Source organism: Alexandromys fortis, unplaced genomic scaffold (assembly GCF_014885135.2).
Source record: "Alexandromys fortis isolate MF-2015 unplaced genomic scaffold, M_Fortis_MF-2015_v1.1 scaffold_78, whole genome shotgun sequence".
NCBI lineage: Eukaryota > Metazoa > Chordata > Mammalia > Rodentia > Cricetidae > Alexandromys > Alexandromys fortis.
Window position 1 is genome coordinate 5700450 of NW_026067977.1, and position 5993 is coordinate 5706442.

The window sequence follows — 5993 nt, forward strand, 5'->3', positions numbered from 1 at the left end:
GCTGCCGTCCAGTTTCACACGGATCCTCTTTCCCACAATCTCACTTGGGAAGACCAAGTCCTCAAGGATGGTGTCGTGCACTGCGGTGAGTGTGCGGCTTCCGGGGCGCTTCTGCTTATTTTTCGTATGGCTTTTCCGAGTTGGCTTGGGCAGAATCCTCCTCTGAGCAATGAAGACGGTGTGTTTCCCGCTGAACTTTTTCTCCAATTCACGAACCAGCCGGACTTGGATTTTTTTTTTTTTTTTTGGAAGGCTTTCAGCTGAGGAACTGGTACAAAAATTATGATGGCTTTCCGGCCACCACCAACTTCAATTTCCTTGGCCGCAGTGATGTTGAGCTCCCGCAGCTGCGCCTTGAGATCCAAGTTCATCTCCAGCTCGAGCAGCACCTGAGAGATGCTGGACTAAACTCGTCCGGCTTCTCGCCATTGGGTTTGACGATCTTGGCGCTCGAGCTGAACATGGCTCGCCCTTATGGAGTGCCGGCTTGGAAAGAGCCATTTCTGTTGTTTTGATAAATACTACTTACAACAATAGTTCTTAAAAATTACAGCTTTCTGGTCTCTGGAATTTTTTGTGTGTCTGTAATTCAAGGGGGTCTTACACAACCCCAAAGCTTATGAGTTTGCTTTGGCTTAGCCTGGCTTGGTTTTTTGAGCTCCGGTTTTAGTATGTAGCCCATCCTGGCCTTGAAATCTCAATCCTCCTGCCTCAACTTCCTGGGTGCTGGGTACTCGGATTACAGGGGGGCATGACCATGCCTGGTGTAAATAACAACTTCAAAAGGAGCAAGAGTGGCCAGACATGCTAACACAGACCTGAGCAAGGTGGCCAGACATGCTAACACAGACCTGTACTACCAGCTAGAGGAAGAGAGACTGCCTGGAGTTGAAGGCTTTCTTGAGCCACAGAGGGAGTTGTAGACCAGCTTGGGCTACAATAAACCTTGTCAGAGAGAGAGAGAGAGAGAGAGAGAGAGAGAGAGAGAGAGAGAGAGAGGAAGAGGAGAAGAGAAGAGAGAGAATATGAACAAAGAAGTACATGTTTTTTCAAACTTTTTTGCTGTTTTCAATGTTTTATATTGCATTTTATTTGTTTATTTGGCAGCGGGGGGGGGGACCTACCATGGCACACACGTGGAGGTCAGAAGACAGCTGTTAGAGGTCAGTTTCCCTTCTCTACCCTGTGTGTCATTGGGGTTGAACTCAGCAGTCGGCTGGCAGCAAGCGTCTTTACCTGATTAGCCATCTCTGCAGCCCAGCATTGCAAGGGTGTGAAATATGTGTTACTTTGTTTTGCTTTGTTTCAATCAAAGGTCACTGCCCAATATTGAAAAAACTCCCCCCCCCCTTACTCCCCCCATTCCCCACTTTTAATCTCTCCCACATTGAAAACCCTTTATGCAAATATTTTCACCACCACCCCCTCTTTTCTGCCCCAGGTAAATCATAACCAGCTTCCCCACCGTGCATCCCCAGAACCTGTGGCCTCCTGCCCCATCCTTCATTCCGTTTGTGCAGATTCTTTTAAGATTAGCCAGTTTCAAAAGACTGTGAGGTGGGACTCTAGCTGATGGGGAAAAGACACAGTGGCCACCTGCAGAGAATGAAAACCAGGTGGACTTCTGCCCCTGCGTGCTGGCTAGCTTGGTTTGGTTTGTGGGACCCTTTGTGTGGAAAGAAATCACCCTGCCGAGTTGCATTTGCTTTGTTTGTGCGTTCCCTTGTAGGACACCAGAATTATTCTTTGTTTCTAACACGTTCTTCAAACTCACTGTATAACTAAGGCTGTCCATGTCCGACATGTTCTTGTTCCTCTTGCCTCTGCCTCTCAAGTGGAGAGTGTAGTCACCACTATTTGGCTTCAAAAAAGTACAAGAGCAAAAATTCATGAAGATTACAGCTGTAGGCCAATGTTATTTCTGGGAGGAACCAGAATGTCCGGGACTTGCCTTCCCCACAAAGTACCACAGCATGGCAGCTCCAGAACTGGGCCAATAGTCTGCAGCTTCCTTTTCAATCGCTTCCTCCCCACCCCAGCTAGCAGCACAGGTTACTCACTGTGCGGCCAAGAGCCTCAGCTGTGGCCAAGCGTGAGTTGAACCCTGGGGCACTCTTAGGTAAGGGACTAAACTTCCCTGTGCCAGGCTTCCAATCTATAACATGGGGATTATGGACTCTCTCTCTCTCTCTCTCTTCATTATTACCATGTTTGTTTGAGTTTATTTTTTTAAGTTATTTTTTATGTATATAGTATTCTGCCTGCATGCATGCCTACCGGCTAGAAGGTACCACCAGGTCTCATTACAGATGGTTGTAAACTGTCATGTGGTTGCTGGGAACTGAACTCAGGACCTTCAGAAAAGCAGACAGTGCTCTTAACCACTGAGCCACTCTTCAGCCCCCTTTTGAGCTTTTTGAAATAGACTCTCGTCAATGACCTGAATTTCATTATGTAGTTAACTTGGAACTCAAAACAATTCTCCTGCCTTAGCCTCTAGAGTGTTGGTATTATATGCATTTTAATATGATGTTATAATACCATATATGTCCATACTGGGCACTATACCGTTTATCTGAACTTGGTGCCTTTTCATCACCTCCCACCCTACACCATATTCCAGATATACATGAGCTCCAAGACTGTTGTGCTTTGGTTAGTTGGTTGGTTTGGTTTTTTTTTTTTTTTTTTTTTTTTTTTTTTTTTTTTTTTTTTTTTGAGACAGGGTTTCTCCATGTAGTCCTGGCTGTCCTAGAGCTCACTCTGTAGACTCAGAAGTCTGACTGCCTCTGCTTCCTGAATGCTGGGATAATAGGTGTGCGCCTCCGCCACCACCGCCTCCGCCTGGCAAACTCCAAGTGTTAAGAGTCTTACACTGCAGATCACCACATGGGAATAGGGAATAGGTCCAAACCAGACATTCAGTGGTAATTAGGCCTCGCACCTGCCTGCTCAGGTGGGCGCTCCAAAAGAGTGGGCAGGGAGAAGTCAGTGGGGCAGATGGGCATGCAGTACATAACCCGAGGTAGAGAAAAGAGGCGTGGGTTGAAGAGATAAAGGCAAAGGCCTGGCCAGAGACTGAACGACAGGCAGCGCAGGCCAGATAGAGGGAGTCTACTTTTTACCTTTGGTATTTCCTCTTGGTTCCTCCTGTCCTGTTTTGAGCTGTTCTAACTTACCTCCTTCAATCCCTGCCACGGTTACTCTGTGGTCCTGCCAGATTCAAGGCTTTAGAATGAGAGGGGCCTCACTTTCCTTTAGACCAGTGTTATGACTTTTTTTTTTTTTTTGCTGCGGTTAGTTTTGTCGATTTAGTTATTAATTTGTCTTGAAAGCTGGCACAGAGTACAAAATGCATTTGATTCCATGATTCAAGTCCTATATTGTAAGTTAGAGACAAACCAAGTTCCTGCCTGAAGCGTTCCTAACCCTACCACACAGTATATGGAGATTTCAACATGAGAACACCAGTTGTAACCTGAATTGATAATGCAACCTCGGACTCATTTTGTAGCTTTTCCTGTAACTGGGCTCAGAGGAAGGGCTCATGATTGTAACTTCACATTTTGGGGTAGGGAAACTAGGAGACTTGAGACAGGATCTTGTAATGTGGTGTCCCAGGCTGGCCTCAGAGCAGCAGAATCCTCCTGCCTCAAGCCTCCAGAATACTACGACCATGGGTATGACCCCTACACCTACGTGGAAATTTTCTCGGATGTAGTATTATGTTGAAAAGTCACCTGATCTGCATTTATACACACTCTATTATTCTTAATTTTTTTTTTCTTCAAAACACAGAGGTGGACATGAAGGCAAACTCCTGTAATCCCAGCACTTGGGAGCGGGAGACAGGAGAATCGGGAGTCCAAGACCTGCCTCAGCTACGATAGCAAGTACCACGCCAGCTTGGACTTTCATGAGACCCTGTTAGGGAAAAAAAAAATAAAAAAACAACAAAAGAAATAACATAAAAATGTATATACTAATTTCCAGTGGTGGCTCTCCGGGCTGTCTTCCTCACAAAGGTGGGTGCGTTAGGGGAGAAGGAAAAAGAATTGTAATGGGGGCAAGAGAGGAACAGCAGAACCGAAGCTGTAAGCGACAAACTTCCCAGGATGGAGTCCTGTGGACAATAAGGAATGAAGCCTGTGGACTCAAGAGCTGAGTGATTCAACCAAAACCATTTGTTAGAAAGAAAGACAAACTCCGTAAGGGAGGGGTTCCAAGGGAGGACACCTGCCAAGTGGCAAGGACTTTTAAAAAGGCTACAGAACCAAGAAAACAGTAACAGGTGAGAGATAAAAGGGTGGTTTGTCTTCTCCTAGGACACAAGCTGTTGAAGCCAAAGGGCTTTGATCCGTGGGGCATCTGGGGTTGACAGCAGCAGAGTTTGTCTAAACGGTTAGAACTGATCCTGGTTCCTGACCAGCTACCTCTCCTGTTTCCGGTCTCTATCTCTCTTAATTTTATTTATTTATTTATTTATTTATTTATTTATTTATTTATTTATTATTTATTTATGACAGGGCTTCTCCGTGCAGCCCTGGCTGTCCTGGAAGTCACTCCATAGACCAGGCTGTCCTTGAACTCACAGAGACCTACCTTCCTCTGCCTCCTGAGTGGCTCCACCACCACCGGCTCCTGTCTCCTGTCTTAGCAGTGATGGGATTTCCTCTCCCTTTATCGCCCATCTCTCCATCTCCTTCCTCTACTCTATTTTTCCTCTCCTTTCTCCCTCTCTCCCTTCCCTTCTACCTTTCCTCTCTCCATCAGCAAACCCGTATTGACTCTTTATCAGATCCCAGATCTTATGCTCGCTTCTACAGAGGAGATCCAAAAGTAAATGCCATGGTAAACACCTCGAAACCGACTGGTCAGAAGGCTGTACCGAGCTTTAGGCTGTGTGAAATGAGCTAACACCCAACCGCATCTCTGCGGGGAGAGGTGATAAGAAGGCGCCCGCCCGGAGGAGACGCATGCGCAGTCAGCTGTGATGCGACCCAAAGGAAGACCTCCATTAGGCCATGCCTCAGCTTAGTGACCGCCTTATTTCATCACTTACAGTTTGTGCCAAGAGCTCCTGACCAATTCTAGGGAGCCACTTGCCAAATGCTCGCTGATATTCAGCTCCTATCTGTGGAATATGCTTATTTTAGAGAAGGCTGTCTGTTCCCACCTGACAGAATGGGTTTCCTAGAGCACAGCCGTAGGGCAAAGAGGAGGATGGTCCAACCTACCTGTCCATTCATGTGGTTTTTAAAATTCATTATAATGGTATAATGGAAGTAGGTGATTCTGTTTTCTTTGACTCTTGTTAAAATTAAGGAACCCAATAAACCTGTTCAATATCTATTGATAAATATTGTCGCTACCAACAGAAGCTTTTAAAAAAAGAAGTATATTTTAGCTTCATTGTTAGCTTGAGGGCATACTGCTCTGAGTTCCAGGAGAACCAGTCTCTCTGTCTCTCTCTCTCTCTCTCTCTCTCTCTCTCTCTCTCTCTCTCTCTCTCTCTCCTCAAATAAATAAATAGGGAAAAAAGGAAGCCCTGCTTTGCCTGTGCTTTTTATTGTGCTAGGGGCCTTCCCCTCTTCTCTCACCCTCAACAGCTCCAGGGAGGTAAGGCCCCAGGGTTCAGGGCCCAGGTTGCCAAGGAGCCCTGCTGCGCATGCTCAGTCCCTGGCCTCACGCCACGAAGCAAAACAAACCTGGAAAATCTGGCAGAGCTTGAAGCTCAAACTGCACCCCCGAAATACCAGGCCTCCAATCCAGGGCTTGGAAGGAGGCCTCTAAAATGAACAAAAAGTGTGTCTCAGAATCTAACTTGAAGCAAAGCCTCCATGTGCATTCTTGGTGATCATCAGGTTGAAACAGTTTCTCCCTGGTCACAGACAGAGCAGGATGGCCTTAGGAAGCCGAATGGAAAGCTATGGCATGATGGCCGCTTTGTCCACCCTCTTCCTTCCCCTGGGGACAGCAGATTTCATCCAGGT

At 46.5% G+C, this 5993-nt stretch overlaps 1 pseudogene; it reads right to left on the reverse strand.

Annotated features, from left to right (window-relative positions):
• Positions 1-463, reverse strand: part of LOC126510815 (40S ribosomal protein S7-like) — a 37100-nt pseudogene extending 36637 nt beyond the window's left edge.
• Between the last annotated feature and the right edge of the window lie 5530 nt (positions 464-5993).